This window comes from Kogia breviceps, chromosome 13 (genome assembly GCF_026419965.1).
Source record: "Kogia breviceps isolate mKogBre1 chromosome 13, mKogBre1 haplotype 1, whole genome shotgun sequence".
Classification (NCBI taxonomy): domain Eukaryota; kingdom Metazoa; phylum Chordata; class Mammalia; order Artiodactyla; family Physeteridae; genus Kogia; species Kogia breviceps.
The window spans coordinates 33457637-33475589 of NC_081322.1; the positions used below are offsets into that span (position 1 = coordinate 33457637).

Below are 17953 nucleotides of genomic sequence, written 5' to 3' on the forward strand. Positions count from 1 at the left end.
CTAGTAATGTATAATACAACTGAAATTCATGAATGCTCTTTTATACAGTCAACTAAAACGATACAGATCCTAGTAAGCATCAAATGTTATGCTTGATAGTGGACCCAGGCAATGAACCAGAAACTGAGAGTTCATCAGGGAAAAACAGGTCCTGAAAGTGGAAATGAATATTATGATATGGTAAGCACAGAGTGCTGAAGGGATATTCAGTTTGGGGACTTAGTTATTTAAGAAGGTCAGGGAAAGCGTCTTGGAAAAAGAGGTATTTAAGTGAGGATCTATAGAATGAGTGGAAGAAATAAGGCAGGGCCAGGAAAAAGCGGGAAGAGGATAGGGTTGGTGAGATAAGAAAAGGGTGAAGACCAGGATCGTTAACTTAAGACTTACTGTAATACATTAGATTAAAATAAAATTGTTCAAAATTGGGGGTTTCCGGTTCCACATGCAAGGAGCTTAGAAGCCACCACTCCACCCCAACAAGTAAAAAGCTGAACAGGTTGAAAAAACCAACACGTCTTGAATCCATGAGAAGGCAGAACACAGGGCAAACCGCTGCCTCCAAGATTGGAAACGCAGGCAAATGCAGGGAGTCACGGCTAAGAGGAGCAGAGGCTCACAAGCAGAAAATGCCTCGGGAATCAGCGTCGAGGTAAGAAAACCTGAACTGTAACTGATGAATTGTGGGAGGTTCAGTACAGACAACTCTGAGAGCTAAAAACTCCAGGGGGACCCAGTCATAGGGGGCCCCCACAATACTGTGAGGTTTACCTTTAGGAGCTCAACCACATTCCCACAGTAAATATCAGAGAAAAATCGCCTTGGGCTTCTAGCAAAGGGAGGGGAAAAGAACCATCCTGAAATACACTAGAGCACTCTGTCCTTCTTAACAAGGCCTGCTCTCAGGAGAAACTAGTTAACTGGAGCCTAACCCTTCTGGGATATATTATGAGAATTTAACTGACCTGGGGAATGGAAGTACTCAACTGTAACCAGCTCAAGCTTTGAGTGTGGGAGAAGGGAAATACTCCACTCCAGCTCACTCTAGCCATCCTGTCCCACCCAAGGGGTGAGGGTAGAAATGGCTGTGAAGTTCACAGTGCAGAGGCACAGACTCACTGAAGACTTGGGACCTAATCATTGGACCAGAGAATATTTCCCCTATACCACCATGCCCCACCTCACCACATTACTAAAGGCCTATTTATAGAAGTTCCTTTTACCCAGTACATCATGTCCAGCTACCAAGAAAATTACAAGGTATACCAAAAGGCTAAAAACACAATTTGAAGAAATAGAGCTATCATCAGAACCAGACATGGCAGGGATGTCAGAATTAACAGATCAGGAATTTAAAACTATGATTTATATGCTAACAGCTCTGACAGATAAAATAGACAGCATGTAAGAACAGATGAACAATGGAAGCAGACAGATGGAAATCCTAAAAAAGAATCAAAAGGAAATGGTGAATACAAAAACACTAACAGAAATGAAGAATGCCTTTGGTGAGCTTATTGGTAGACCGGACATGGTTGAGGAAAGAATTTCTGAGCTAGAAGATATATTAATGAAATCTCTGAAAACTGAAAAGCAAAGAGAACAAAGACTGAAAAAAACACAAGTGGATATCCAAGGACTGTGGGACAATGACAAAAGATGTAACATATGTATGATGGGAATACCAGAAGGAGTAGAGAGAAAGTAAGAGAAGAAATATTTGAAACAATAATGATTGAGAATTCCCCTCCTCTCCAATTAATGTCAGACACCAAACCACAGATCCAGGAAGCTCAGAGAGCACTGAACAGAATAAACAGCACACACACACACAAAAGGTTACACCTAAGCATATTATCTTCAAACTACTAAAAATCAAAGATAAAGCAGAATTCCTGAAAGAAGCCAGAGGGAAAAAACACCTTACCTGTACAGGAACAAAGGTAAGTATTACTTCTGAATTACTCTCTTCAGAAACCATGCAAGCAAAAGGAGAGTGGTGTGAAATGTTTAAAGTGTTGAGGAAAAAACCCCACCAACCTAGAATTCTATATCCTGTGAAATTATCCTTCAAAAATGAAAGAGAAATACAACTTTCTCAGACAAATAAAAATTGAGTTAATTTGTTGCCAGCAGGCCAGTAGACCTGCCTTGCAAGAAATATAAGAAGTACTTTGGAGAGAAGGAAAATAATATAGGTCAGAAATTTGGATCTATATAAGAAAGAAAGAACCCTGAAGAAAGAATAAGTGAAGGTAAAATAAAAACTTTTATTTTTTTATTGTTAATTGATCTAACAGATAATACTTTGTTCAAAATAATATTTTTGAACAATTATGTATGCTTATGTATATGTTATATGCTTATGTATATGACTTGTCTTATATATAAGTGATATGAATGACAGCAATGATACAAGAGATGGAAGGAAGGAATTATGATTATTTTATTATTATAAGGTTCCATGCCCATTAGGTAGTATAGTATTATTTGAAAGTGGAATTTGATTACTTGTAAATGTACATTGTAAACTCTAGGGCAACCACTATGAAAAGCAAAAAAAGAAGTATAGCTGATATGCTAAGAAAGGAGAAAATGGAATCATGTAAACAGCTCAGTTAAGACCACAAAAGACAGAGAAAGTAGAAGACAGAAACAGGAACACAGAATAAGGGCAACAGATAGGAAATAGTAAGAAATATTTGTTGAATATCCACCCTATGAGGGAGACAGACATTATTCAGTCACATAAATAAAGGTGAATTTGATATGGTGACGAATTCTACGAAGAAGAAATACATAAAAGCATGAGAGTTTAGCAAAGAAATCTGACCAAGTTAGGAAGGTCATACAAATTTCCTGAAGGAAAAGGCAGATATGCTGTGGTACAGAGGATGAGCAGATGGTAACTAGATGAACAAAGACGTGAAGAGTGTTCTAGGAACAGTATGTAGTATATGCAAAGGCCCTATAATGGGAGGGAAAATGGTAAGTCCAAGAGACTGAAAAATGTTGTCTAAAAATAATTTCAAATGATGTAACATCTGAAAAAATATCCTAAGTGAATATTTGGAACATTCTGTTTAACTGAACTGAATAAATAAACAAATAAAATTTTATAATATTCAGTTAAACATTTAATAGGAATATTAAAATAATCATTACATTTTCTCTCATTCACGAATTGTCTCATCTTTGTTTTGCAATAGTCAAAAATATCACAGCACTTTACACTATTTTGAACACTGTCTTTACCACTTTGTGCTGTTTTATGTAAGAAGTATATGCTGACACATTAGCAGTTAATAATGTTTTGCCCCTATGTGTCATTTTGGTTTTCTTTTCATATGCCATTTATGTTCTTTCCTGCTTTCTCTGAAGTCATCTGCTAAAGAGGGACCAGTTATATATGGCAGTGCTATTATTTTTGATTTCAGGTAAATTTCAGGACTGAAGCATTGTCACCCGACAACTAACACATCTCAACCTAATATCTGGGCTCCATTCAAAACCCCATCAACACCTGTCCATCCTAGCCTTGCCAAATGGCTTAAGAAAAATATAACAGCAGATAAGGAAAAAGACAATTCAGAAATCTAAAACATGACCTTTTTTTAAAGGAAATTAAAACATCGGAGAAAACAATTTATATAAATAATTATTCTAAGTGCAGAATAAAATACTGTTATTGAGAGAAGAGCACTGAAGTGAATTGGATGTGTTGGAAAGTTTCCTAAAAGAGATACTGTTTGTTCTAGGCTTAGAACAATTTGTAGAAGAGGAGAGAGGGAGAAAGATTCCTTGCATTCCAGGCACAGAAAATAGTACGAGCAGATCCATAAAAACAGATAAGGAGGGGTCTAAGGTTTAAGCCTCAGGGATGAGGAGAATGATGCTATTAATAGAAGAGAGGTTGGGAACACTCCGTGAGCAGGAGCTTTCTGTTAAGCATGCAAAATACACTTAAAAGAGAGGACCACAATCCAGATAGTTGGGTGGAGGTGGAGGGAGAAGAAATCAGCTTTAAATCTGTTTCATAGTTTAACATTTATTCATATTTAGATTTCTTTCTACTGTTCATAAAATACAACTTCCTCTGATCTTTTTCCAGGAGACAATCGAATAGCTATTTTAATACTGTAAACTGTATTGGTCCTCCAGGTTTTAGCTATGTAGGAAATAGGTTTAGACTTACAAATTATATGAAAAGTTAAATTAAAATCAAATTATATGGAAAGTAAGAATTTGGCTAAAAGCACTAACTAATAGTGTTAGCTAAGTAATCCACTTCCCTCTGTACAATCCTGTTCAAATCTGATTATATACCTTACATATCCCTCTTCCCCACACTGTGTGTGTGTGTGTGTGTGTGTGTGTGTGTATGTGTATGTGTGTGAGTGAGTGATTGAGAGAGAGAGAGAGAGAGAGAGAGAGAGAGAGAGAGAGAGAGAGAGAGAGAGAGAGAGATATTAATTAGATATTGATTGACTGATTGGGAGGCAAGAATATAAACTAGGTATTTCCCAGTCTTAGTTCCGAAATACCTCTGAAAGTGTGAACATCCTTCTGTGACGTATGATTCTAGTATCCAAAGATGCACATTTTTTCATAAAGTATGACATATGACTTCTAAATGCAAGCCAACTACTTCATTTGGTGCTAAACTAAAGAAACAATGATCTGCTCCAACACTAGAGGGAAAACTAGTAGTGTTGAACTCACTGAGAACCAGTGTATTTGAACAAGACTGACTACTCAAAATCACGCTTATTCTACTTCTGGGGTTATTTTCAGGTAAATTTTATCATTAGCGATTTTTATTGTATTTGCTTGCGTTAGAATCTAAACTCCATGTAAGATGTGACTCCACTGTTCTCCAAACCACGCCAATTCTGCTTGAATTACCCCTGATTTATTGCTTTTATCCCCTGCTTCACAAGGATTGTGAATTTGCTCACTGCCAGCAGTATCAGTATCAGATGAGTCTGCTAACAGCTGAGTACATTTTAGGTCAGAAAAAATGCTCTGCAGTAGCGAGATCCTTCTAGGTTGATTAGGGGAGCAATCAGATCTTTAATGTAGATTACCCAAAGACAGTGATCTTAGTGAAAAGTTTAATTTAGTGATGCCTTTTCCTGGTGCATAAAAGCAATCAAAGGGTTCCTTTATTAATTAAGCTAAGGGTTCCTTAATTTCTTGGCAAAATCTATACACTTTAGTAATAACAAAGAAAAGCATTTTAATAACCACAATGGACAAGGTCTTGGTGTGCTGAGTCACTTGTTTACCAAATATTTCTTCAGCATATACTACTGCTGTGTACACAGTGATGCACAAAAACAAACGATGGATCCCCTACCCTCATGAAGCTTTACAGTCACGTGGGGGAGCCAGACCTCAATCAAAATTGACCATGAATAAATGTAAAATGACAAGTGGACAAGTATAAGGAAGGAGGAGTACAAATAATAACAGTGGGTCAGGGAAGGTATCTTTGGGGAGGTTTCAACTGAGCTGAAAGACAGTAAAACATTTTTTTTAGGTAAAAAAGGGAAAAGTGATAGGATAAGGTTCAAACTTGAGGTGGAAAAGAGGGACACAGAATCTTATTATAGGAAAACGCTCTTTAGAATGCTTACATAGATTTTATTATTTAACATATTCTTTTGAGAAGTAATGTCTTTTTCGTTATTAAATTTGACCCAGGCAATGTTTTTGAGATCTTCAAAGAGTTGACATTAGATTTATGTTTATAAAATATCAAATCAATAATAGTTTCTGTAGTTAAAAATTATCCATAATTAAATGAGGTCTCATCAAAAGCTATTACTTCCTTTGAGGATCCCTCCTTTTCTGTTTCCAGGGTTTGAATTAAAGGGGAATCCAAAGAATGTAGTAGGTAATTCATCCCCTTAGAGACGTTACAGATCACAAGGGTGGGATGCGCGGTGAGAGGTGGTAGAGAGAACACTGGGTCTAGGAACTGATATAACAGGTTGGTTTGCAGCTCTGCCATTTACAAGCTATGTGATCTTCTGAAAGTAACTGAACTTCCCTAAGTCCCAAATTCCTTGTCTTAAATTGTGACAAATCCCAAAGTGTGAGGATTCAATGTGATAGTGTTTATTAAACACTTGAAAGCTGTAAGACTTGGTATAATGTCAGGCATTATTACTATAATAATTATCTCCATATCTGATCACATACAGAATGTTAACTGAGGCTTCAGATCCAATTATTTGAGTTTTGTTCTACAGTTTTCAGTTGTAAACGTTTGTTTACTATTATGTAAAAATACTTCCCGATCTAAAATGACATTTCATTAACTCACTTTTAAAACTATCATGATTCTTAAATATTATTCAAAGAAACAAGATCACTATTACTTTTTACCAATGCTTTACTAGTAGTGGCACATACATTTTATCCAAATAATCATACAATTTTTCTGTAACTGTGTTACAGAAAATATTCGTTCTTTGAAAGACAATATTCTCAATACAAGAGACAGTCAAATTAAAGATAAAATATTGAGAAACTATATCCTCTTGAACTATAGGTTTGATACTGTAGGCTTTAGTTTCCAATCTCCAATTAGGTTTCTTTTAAATTCATATTAATTAAATGTTCACAAAAGCACATCAATGTGTGATCAGGAAAGATGCTCTTTTCAGTGTTCTTCAGTGACCTAACTCAAAATAGTATGAAGAGACAGGGAAGAGGAAGAATCATTTATATTAGACACTTGGTCCAACTTTTCTGAAGACAAAGTATTATATATAGTTATAGTACCCTGAAACCCTACAGTGTTTTCTAATTAAAATTTAAGTGCTGTGAACCACAAGAATGAAACAGAAAATATTGATTTTTAGATCAATTAGAATTCATAAAAATATTATCAGCACTTTCAATTTAATTTTTTGTGGTTTGATTAGGGACTCAGGAAGCAATTAAAAATGAAGACTCACTGAAGACACTGCTATTTAACCCTCAACTACTCCGCCAGACCCTCCTGTGAAAACCATGATCATTTATTCCTGGGATTACAGTTCACAATTTTTCTAAGCTCTTTAGAATGTGGTGTGTTTGCTTCACTACTTTACTTAGCTCTTACCTCCTTCAAACTATTTTATTCTGGGTGTTTCAGAATACTTGCAATGGAGATTTTTTACTTAGATTGATTAGGAAAGCAGCAAACCCAGGATCAGCGGAGAGAGCTAGTAAAATAATAAAATCCCTGCTTAAAAACAAACAAGCAAACAAAAACCCTTTCTAGCTACTTCTTCCTCAGTAGGACACTCTATTTACCTCCAAATTACTCCTCTCATTTTAAACAACTTGTCTAGTTAATTTCCTGTGTGTGATCACTGACTATAAGTGAGGTTCATTTTCTTATCTACATCATGTAGGTAATTAAAGGAAATTGAAAGTGGGCAGTGAAGCTTTTATGCAACTGGGATTGAAGCTGAATGGAGGGCAGCGAGGTCAGTGGAGTCCATTATATTTTTATGTGAGAGGCTGGTTTGTCTACCCTGTCCTTGTTTATTTAGTGTTGGCTGGACAGGCTACTAACTGCAAATCTATGCCTCTGATTTGCTCAGCTGTCCTTGAATAAAGACATTTTCCCTGCAAATGCTGAACGACAGTGATTGACAACCTATGATAAATTCTGCTTGCAACCCCTGCTACTGTCTTCAGATTGCAAAAGAGAAATCAGAATAAAGAAACATCTTTCATAATCACATCAAATGGGCCCTGCTGTTCACTCAATAGTTTTCCTTTTGTTTCCCTTTTCATCACAAACCTCAATCTGTTCTACAAATGCCATAAACTCAGCTACTCCACATAAAGTAAAAAATTAAAAAAACCCTGCAAACATATGTATGTATGCTACTACATTTTGCTTGTATATTAACACTGATTTTAGTTTACTGAGAATACACACTCTTACGTAACGGTTTGTTCACACCACTGTATCACTAACTTATTTGCTTGTTCTCTGAAGAACAATCTGGCAAATCTACACTGCTGAGGTATGTCTTTTAGTGATTAGCTGGCACTTGGGTTTAGTCAGGACTCTCATTATTCAATATGTAACTCTTACATGTCCTTGTGGCCCTTAAATCCACTGATTGTACAGCTTACTTTTAAGATTCGTTAATAAGAAGCTTATCAAATACTTAAAATCTACTTTGCTTTTTCTCTTTAGTGAGCGTGTGTAAACAAGTGAATTCTGTTTGACTGTGTATGTGTGAGTGTGTTTATTCTAGGTGCAGTAACTATATGAGTCTGCTTTACTTAAGCAAATTACTGAGGTAAGAAAGAGCCAGAATGGATTCATGTGTGGTTTCGTGTAAGCATTACATAACAGTAAACTAGTACTTCTATGTCGCTGGACTCAGCACTGCCTACGCTGAACTCACTAAGTAGTTGGTACGAGGGCACTTGAACAGTGGGGATGGTAACCTGATCAAGTGAGGGACTAAAGAAGCTTTATGCTATAACTTAATCTCTGTCATGGGAAAAGCAAAACTTATAAAGTTAATGAGTTCTAGACTTTAAGTAGCACTTGATTAATTTGTAACATTCTAAGGCGTTAAAACAAACCAAAATTATTTTCTCACATTCCAGTGCTGTCTTTTGGCCACTGAAGCTGTAGAAAAAGCATTTCAGTAAGTTTCCCTGATAGGAACCCTGTTTAATTTCTGTGCCTCTCTGAAGTATTAAATTAATTGTATATTATATATTTTATAATACTATTTGAAAAATAATTTGGCATTTACCAAGCCAGGTCCAGATATATTAAGGGATTAAAAAAAAAGCCTCATATTTTTATCTTTATTATTTCAGATTACCTTTTATTCAATCATTAATCTATGAAAAAACTAACACAACTTGTTTTTAAAATCAAATCTATGTATATAATTAGTATGGTTTCTAGCACTTATGATTCTTACTTTTATTCAAATGATCTATTCAAAGTAAATAAATCATATGAATAAAGTATATCTCTAAAATAAAAGACTGCTATAAACTAGACTTACATGGAACTTACAATAACCTCAAAATGCAGTGAAAGGTATACTAGGAATGAACTTAATAAGATCACAAGTTAAAAAAAAAAAGTAAAAAAAGAGCCCTTGGTTATAAAACATTTATTGGAAAATGATAAAACTAAGATCTAGTTAAGCAATAAAGTATTTGTCCAATATGCATACAATTTGCTTCACTAAAATGAAATATCAAAATAATTTTATTATATGCAGATGGCAAACATGAAAACACTGACAGATGTAATTGTAATTACTCATAGATCTATGTGTGTTTCCTGTCAGGGCTTATATGAAAATATGTGTCTGATTTGTATCAATGTCTTAAACTTATGGACATATGTTTGGCCTTCAACCAGTTAGGGCAAGCACAGAATCATTTGCCAAAAATAAATATGCACAAGAAATAATACCTTACTCTTTCCAGTGTAAGAATGACCACCTGGTTGACAGCTGGATTTTAAGGGATCTTACAATAGTGAGTACCAGCAGGTCTGTTGTGCTTAAAATAATTTCAGTGGTAAGAATTCCATCAGAAACTTCTATTTCCCAGGATTTATAGCTAAGTCCTTAAAAAATTGTTCTTTGATGAAACTTAAAAAAAAATTCCTCAGTTTTCAAGGATATAATAAAAATGCCTTACAGCTTAACAATGTTTAGATATTTTCCTCTTAAGGCTATCAGGTTTGAATCCTAAAAGGGAATAACTGAGATTAGCAGCAATATATAATAATTATGTATGGTTAAATGTCACACTTTGCAACCCATCTTTAAAAGCTAAACAAAGGTGTTTTTTTTTTTGTTTTTTTTTTTTACCACCTTGCTTCTGTCTTTAAAACTACATATTTTTATTTGGGTGACTTTCTTTATAATTTGCATTTCTACAGGCTATGAGATAATATCAAATAAAAAACAAGCAAAAACTAAAAGATAAAAACCAAAGTGGAAACATTAAAACACTTCTAATCTACTTATTATCTACTGAGTATCTTTCTTCCAGGAGTTAAGATATACATATACAAAAAGTAAAATAAATCTAAAAGTGAAATATCAAAATAGGCCAATATACAAGAAATAGCACAAGATAATACAGGTGTGATTGACGAATGAATGAAACAGACACTGGTGTCATGAATTTAGAAAAAGTAGCAACCACTGCATCCGAATAAGGGAATATTTTAAGAGGGAGCTGAGCCAAGATGCATGGATGAATGTTAGATACGTTGTCCAGGTGGGAATCATAGGCAAAGGCATGAAGTTGAGCATATATATATAGCATGTTTAAAGGTGAGAGAAGGTTCAGGTAAAAAAGGACGGTTGTGGAGAGCCTTGATACCCAGGTTAAGGAAGTAATGCTGTATTATATGCATAATTTTAGATTTTTGAGGGGAGAAATGATGTTTTTTTCTTTTTTAAAAAATAAATTTATTTATTTTATTTTTGGGTGCATTGAGTCTTCGTTGCTGCGCCACAGGCTTTCTCTAGCTGCAGCGAGCAGGGCTACTCTTTGTTGTGGTGCGCAGGCTTCTCATTGCAGTGGCTTCTCTTGTTGCAGTGCCTGGGATCTAGGCATACGAGCTTCAGTAGTTGTGGCATGTGGGCTCAGTAGTTGTGGCTCATGGGCTCTAGGGTGCAGGCTCAGTAGTTGTGGTGCACGGGCTTAGTTGCTCCACAGCATGTGGGATCTTCCCGGACCAGGGCTCGTACCCGTGTCCTCTGCATTGGCAGGCAGATTCTCAACCACTGCGCCACCAGGGAAGCCCACAAATGATGTTTTAAAACAGGTAAATTGGCAGGGATGAGTTGGGTGGATTAGAGAGAGAGAGAAGCTAAAGTGGGAAGATCATTTAGGAGACTGGTTAGCACAATTGTTTAGAAATGGGGTGATGGGAACCCAGACAGGAGCTGAACAGTGAACATTCTTTAAAAAAGGGAGAAACAAAAAAATTATGAAGGAATCGTCTTGGTAAGTGGTTTAATACGTGGAATTGGGGAGAAGAAAAGTAGGAGTCATGGATTACTTGAAGGAATTCATCCTGGGGGTATGAAAGAATGCAAATACAACTGACAGACAAAACAAGGACAGGAATTCTGGGAATAATGAAGATCAAGATTGAGACATTCTGGTTTGGGTCACAGAGGGACAATGAAATGGGAATGTCCACTGAACTAGCAGAAGTTGGAACTGTAGTTCATAAGAGAGGTCAAGACTGGTGACTATGCTATGAGATTCACCTTTTTAAAGGTAACACTTAAAACTGTAATTGTGGTGTGACCTGAGGAAGTGAGTACATGGGAAAGCAAGAAAAAAAAAATTGAGAACAACGAGAGTTAGACACAGGAAGAGGAGCCAATGTCAAACAATAAGAAAAAGAACTGGATAAGATGTGAAAGTTCATTTTTAAGGATGAAGATAGTATCAAGAAGTAACTCATGTCAAATGCTATAAAAAGATCAAAGAGAATGAGCCCTACGAAAAGACAATAGCACTGAATAATTATGAGGGCACTGGGGCCTCTGAAAAATCTGAATAGCAATCCAGATTATAGGAAGATATGAATAAATGGATTGAAAAGAAATGGAAAGTTGAAATTTCATTTTTTATTTTGCACCGAATGGGAGAAAGAAAATAAGATGGTAATTTGAGGAGGATGTTAAAACCAAATAAAGAGGTTTCTTCTTTTCCCCAGACTAAGGGTGACCTATACATGTTTAGAAGTACATTTTGTTAAGTTAAAAAAGTTGTTTTAAAGTTTATAAGAAACAACATCAAGAGATCTACTGAGAAAATTATACAACAAAAAAATTATGAAGGGGAGAACCAGTGGAGTACTAGATCCAGCTTGTGAGAATCAACTGTTATCTATTTTAAGAATATACCGGGGTATGGGCTTCCCTGGTGGCGCAGTGGTTGAGAGTCCGCCTGCTGATGCAGGAGACGCGGGTTCGTGCCCGGGTCCGGGAGGATCCCACATGCCGCGGAGTGGCTGGGCCCGTGAGCCATGGCCTCTGAGCCTGCGCGTCGGGAGCCTGTGCTCCGCGACGGGAGAGGCCACAGCAGTGGGAGGCCCGCGTACCACAAAAAAAAAAAAGAAAAAAAAAAAAAAAAAAAAAAGAATATACCGGGGCTTCCCTGGTGGCGCAGTGGTTGAGAATCTGTCTGCTAATGCAGGGGACACGGGTTCGAGCCCTGGTCTGGGAGGATCCCACATGCAGCGGAGCAACTAGGCCCGTGAGCCACAACTACTGAGCCTGCACGTTTGGAGCCTGTGCTCCACAACAAGAGAGGCCGCGATAGTGAGAGGCCCGTGCACCGCGATGAAGAGTGGCCCCCACTTGCCACAACTAGAGAAAGCCCTCGCACAGAAGCAAAGACCCAACACAGCAAAAATAAATTAAAAATAAATTAATAAACTCCTACCCCCAACATATTCTTAAAAAAATTAAAAAAAAAAAAGAATACACCGAATTTTGGGCTTTCCTAGTGGCACAGTGGTTAAGAATCCACCTGCCAATGCAAGGGACATGGGTTCGAGCCCTGGCCTGGGAAGATCCCACATGCCGCAGAGCAACTAAGCCCGTGTGCCACAACTACTGAGCCTGAGCTCTAGAGCCTGCAAGCCACAACTAATGAGCCCACGTGTCACAACTACTGAAGCCTCCATGCCTAGAGCCCATGCTCCACAATAAGAGAAGCCACGACAATGAGAAGCCTGCGCACTGCAATGAAGAGTAGTCCCTGCTCACCGCAACTAAAGAAAGCCCGCGCGCAGCAATGAAGACCCAACACAGCCAAAAATAAATAAATAAATAAATTAATTAATTTTAAAAAATGTATAAGAATATACCGCATTTTGTTTATTCATGGTTTGGGTTGTTTCCACTTTTTGGCTACTATGAATAATGCTCCTATGAACATTTGTGTACAAGTTTTTGTTTGAATATATTTTAATCCCTTTGGGTATATACCTAGCAGTGATACTGGTACACCATATGTTAATTCTGCTCAACGTTTTGAGGAACAGCCAAACTCTTTTCCAAAGTGGCTGCACCATTTTACATTCCCACCAGCAATGTATTAGAGTTCCAGTTTCTCCATATCCTTGTCAACATTTGTTATTGTCTGTCTCTTTGATTATAACCATCCTAGTGGGTATGAAGTGGTATCTCATTGTGGTTTTAATTTGCATTTTTCTAATAATTACTGATACTAAGCATCTTTTTATGTGCTTTTTAGCCATCTGTGTATCTTCTTTGGAGAAATGTCTATTCAGATCCTTTTAAATTGAGCCATTTATCTGTTTATTATTGAAATTTAAAAGTTCTTTATATATTCGGGATGCAAGTCTTTTATCAGCTATATGATTTGCAAATACTTTCTTCCATTTGGTGAAAGTGAAATACTTTCTTTCCACTTCCTTGTTGGTAACACTTGCAGCACAGGAACTTTTTTGAAGTCCAATTTATCCACTTTTTTTCTTTTGTTACTTGCACTTTTCGTGTTTTATCTAAAAAGTCATTACCTAACCCAAGGTGAGGAAAATTTACACCTATGTTTTCTTCTAAGAGTATTATAGTTTTAGCTACTATATTTAGGTCTAAGATCAATTTAGAGTTAATTTTTGTGTATGGTGTGAGGGAGGGTTCCAATTTTATTCTTTTGTATGTATATATCTAGTTATCTCAGTAGCATTTGCTGAAAAGACCATTCTTTCTCCATTTTATGGACTTGGCATTCTGGTAGAAAATCAACTGACCATAACTGTAACAGTTTATTTCTGGACTCTCAATTCTATCTCATTGATCTATATGACTATGCTTTTGCCATACTATTTTGATCAGACTAGCTTTGTAGTAAGCTTTCAATCAAGAAGTGTGAGTCTTCCAACTCTGCTCTTCTTTTTCAAGATTGTTTGGCTATTTGCCTTGCATTTCCATATGAACTATAGTATCAGCTTCTCAATTTCTGAAAAAAAGCTGGGATTTTGATAGGAATTGTGTTGAACCTGCAGATGAATATGAAGAGTGTTGCTATCTTAACAACATTAAGTCTTCTGATTCATGAACATGGGATATCTCTTCATTTATTTAGATCTTTAATTACTTTCAACAGTGTTTTATAGTTTTCAGTGTACAGGACTTACACTTCCTTGGTTAAATTTAATCCTAAATATTTTACTCTTTTTGATGCTGTTATAAATGAAATTGTTTTCTTGATTTTACTTCATATTGTTCATTTCTAGCATATAGCAATACAATTGATTTCTGTATATTGATCTTGTAACCTAAAATTTTGCTAAACATTTTTATTAACTCTCTTAGTATTTTGGTGAATTCCTTAAGGCTTTTCTATATACAAGATCATGTCTTCTGGAATTGGAAATAGTTTTACTTCTTCTTTTCAAATTTGGATGCCTTTAATATCTTTTTCTTCTCTCATTGCCCTAGCTAGAGTCTCCAGTACAATGTTAAATAAAATGGTGAAAATGGACATCCATCTTGTTCCTGATCTTAAGAAGAAAGCATCTAGTTTTTCATCGTTCAGCATGATGTTAGCTGAGGGTGTCTTGTTGATGCCCTTTGTCAGGCTGAGGAAGTTCAATTCTATTCCTTTTTGTTGAGTGCTTTCATCGTGAAAGGGTGTTAGATTTTGTCAAATGTTTTATTTCTCTGTCTATTGACATGATCATGTGGTTTTTTTCACTTTCTATTAAAATGTGAATTACATTAATTGCCTTTTGGATGTTAAATCAGTCTTTCATTCCTGGAATAGATCCCATTTGGTCATGGTGTATAATCTTTTTACTCAGCTGTTGGATTTGGTTTGCTAGTATTTTGTTGAGGATTTTTTATCTATATTCACAAAAGACATTAGTCTGAAGTCTTCTTGTGATATCCTTGTCTGGTTTTGGTGTCAGGGTAACACTGGCTTCCTAAAATGAGCTGGGAGGTGTACTCTCATATTTTTGAAAGAATTTATACAGAATTGATACTAACTCTTAGAATGTTTGGTGGAATTCATCAATAAAGTCATCTGAGCTTGGGCTTTTCTTGGTGGGAAGTTTTGAAGTTACTAATTTAATCTCTTTCTTGTTATAGGTCAAATTTAGATGTTCTGTTTCTTCTTGAGTAAATTTTGGAAGCTTGTGTCTTTTTAGGAATTTGTCCATTTCATCTACATTATACAAATTTTTGGCATATAGTTGTTTATAGTATTCCCTTATAATCCTTTTTACTTTTGTGAAGTCACTAGTAATAACCTCTGTTTCATTACTGGTTATAGTAACTTGAATGTTTTGTTTTTCTTGATGAGTTTAGGTAAAGATTTGTCATTTCTGTTCATTTTTTAAAATAACAAACTTTTGGTTTTACTGACTTTCTCTACTGATTTTATATTCTCTATTTCATTTATTTCAATGCTAATCTTTATTCTATACTTCCTTTAGCTTGTTCTTCCTTTTCCAGCTTCTCAAATTAGGTTAGGTTATTGATTTCAGATATTCTTTAATACAGGCATTTACAAGTATAAATTTCCAAAGTCATGTTCTTTCTATTATGTAGGGGTTTTTGTCATTTGAGTATTCATTATCTAAGTCAGCTACAAAGTTGTGCAAGCAAGAGTCATAATATAACTATTCTTTTTAAATTTTTGGTCACACCATGCGGCATGCAGGATCATAGTTCCCTGACCAGGGATCGAACCTGTGCACCCTGTAGTGGAAGTGTCGATTCTTAACCACTGGACTGCTAGGGAAGTCCCCAACTATTCTTAAATATTTCAACCAATTAAAAATTAGTCATTTTAGCATCTTCCTGATTGAACATTATCATTTATCCCTAGCCATCAGTCAACAATTTTGTCAGTCTCTGTCTAAAATCAATTCAAAATTATAATGCAAAACAAATTAGAAAAATGACTGCAAAGTAAAACTAAACACCTTGGTAAAGATGAATTATTTCATTAAGTCAATGAAAGTGATACTAGAGAAACTGTCTGAATAACATGCAAATCCACTGGCAAATGAGAATCAGGAAGAGTTAGGCTCATTAACAACTGAAGAAGAAAAATACATATGAATGATGATACCATAAGTGCTCAAAAGCAAATGATTTCAATATCAAAGTACTGAGATAGGTTATTGGGAAAATTGATGATGTCCTTAAGTGTATTTTTGGGAAAAATTGTTTTCTTTAAGATTGTATATTAGGGAACTTTCCTGGTGGTCCAGTGGTTAAAACTTCACCTTCCAATTCAGGGGGTGAGGGTTCGATCCCTGGTCGGGGAGCTAAGATCTCACATGACTCGTGGCCAAAAAACCAAAATATAAAACAGAAGAATTATTGTAACAAATTCAGTAAAGACTCAAAAAAAAAAAAAAAAAAAGGTTCACATCAAAAAACTTAAAAAAAAAATTGTATGCTAAAGTTAAACCCAAAGTGAAAAGCATTATACCCTGATACATAATTGTTAGAAAAATTGTGTCTTTCAAAAATTGTGTCATTTTGAAAGGTGCCTCAGAAAATCACCACAAACAAAATAAATTTGATTCAACCTTTAAGGATTAGCAAAGATATAAGAGTTAGTTAAGATATAAGTTCAAATTCTGTTGAATATAAAAGAAAATGAACTTTTCTCCATAGCTTTTAGTTTCATTTTTTAAGATAAAATTTGTTTTCTTCAATTAAACGGTCTTCCTTCTCCCCACTTACTATAAAATATTAGGCTTTCTTTTAAGTAGATTAAATTTTAGTGGCTTTTTCTAGGGACTAGTATCCTCAGTTTTCTAGTACTGCCTCTTCTTTGACTCTTTCCATCTTAGTGCAGTGGTGTAACAAGGCTCTCAATTAATTAGATTTTGCATGTGGTATAAATTCTGTGCTTTAATAAAAATACGATTATGTACAAAGCTCCCAGTTCACAATCAAGTGAGTAATTCTATATATCTGTATAAAACTGTTACGCTAAATCTCTGTTTCAATGGCCTGAAAGTCTTAATACAGTTTGTCTTAATACAGTTTACCAGAGGGAGAACATGACACCACTGGTAAAAATCTGAATTTCAAGCTACAAGGGGGTATATAGATCTGCATATTTGAACATATGGTGAATATATTAAATGCATCATAGAATTCTATCTGGACAGTATTATCATTAATATAAAATTTAATTTTTATAAATGGTTGCTCCTCAGGATAGTTTACCAATATCAAGAAACTAAAAGCTACAAAGAACACATGTAACAGTAATAGTAATACTTGAGAAATAGGTCAGTGCACAAATACAGCCTTGTAAGTTTCAAAAAAAAAAAAATTTTTTTTTTCCCTAGATGTCTAATCAACAAACTCATTGCTGATGTCCAGAGTTTGGAAGAAGAGAGACCTGTGCCATAGCACCTAGAGTGATAGAAAGTCAGCCATACTGACTGGATGGCTCCTACTGGTACTGGAGAAACAGCTTAGGGTATTTCTCCAAATGTATTAGATTTTATTGTTTTTTATTCACTAAGTATAAAGTTCCTTTTCTAAAATCTATTTAAATAGTCTAAGGGAACTTCGGATTTATTTGAAATGCAAAAATCTAGGTTCTCAGAGGATACTTACTGAAATGGTAGCTTGCATACATTAGTGTATATATGAACTATTCCATCAAGAAGCAAAGTCTGCATTGATTAGGAAGAAAAATGTAGATATCCCTAAAATTTCCAAAAAATTTTGATAAGTATTCTAATTTTCTACTTGGATTAAAAAATGTACTGCTTACAATTAAGGACTGATTCAACAATTTCTGTTCTCTCTTGAAACAATGTTCCTTATGGAGAGAGTCAAATGATGCTACAGAATTAATCACATGATTCGCAAGGCCTATCTGAAAAGGACAAATAAACTACAGATTTCTGGGATTGTGA

At 35.4% G+C, this 17953-nt stretch overlaps 1 protein-coding gene across 1 annotated transcript in view; it reads right to left on the reverse strand.

The window, feature by feature from the left end:
• Positions 1–17953, reverse strand: part of ASCC3 (activating signal cointegrator 1 complex subunit 3) — a 330850-nt gene that overhangs the window by 30315 nt on the left and 282582 nt on the right. The window lies entirely within an intron of this gene.